The sequence below is a fragment of the Mastomys coucha genome, unplaced genomic scaffold (genome assembly GCF_008632895.1).
Source record: "Mastomys coucha isolate ucsf_1 unplaced genomic scaffold, UCSF_Mcou_1 pScaffold16, whole genome shotgun sequence".
Classification (NCBI taxonomy): domain Eukaryota; kingdom Metazoa; phylum Chordata; class Mammalia; order Rodentia; family Muridae; genus Mastomys; species Mastomys coucha.
The window spans coordinates 68,877,540-68,877,790 of record NW_022196898.1 but is presented as its reverse complement, the minus strand read 5'-3'; the positions used below and the strand labels follow the sequence as shown (position 1 = coordinate 68,877,790).

Genomic DNA, 251 nt, shown 5'->3' with positions numbered 1-251 from the left:
TTTTTTTTTTTTGTTAAGTGGAAATCGAATCCAGGGCCTTGGACATGCTCAGCTGGAGCTACACTGTACATGCTACATGCTAGGCAGGACTGCTTGCGGTCTTTCATGGGTGTTCTCCAGGGGTTTGGGAAGAGGCTGCCCAGAGACATCAAGCCTCTTCCACACACGTGCCTCCTAGCCGGCTTGGCACGCACCTGCAGCCTCAAACCAGAATGGGGCGGAGCTCGACTTTGGCCGTGCCAGACGTGGCA

At 55.0% G+C, this 251-nt stretch overlaps 1 protein-coding gene across 4 annotated transcripts in view; it reads left to right on the top strand.

Moving 5' to 3' along the window:
- The window catches only part of LOC116093702 (TLC domain-containing protein 4), a 77,929-nt gene that overhangs the window by 18,071 nt on the left and 59,607 nt on the right, over window positions 1–251 (top strand). The window lies entirely within an intron of this gene.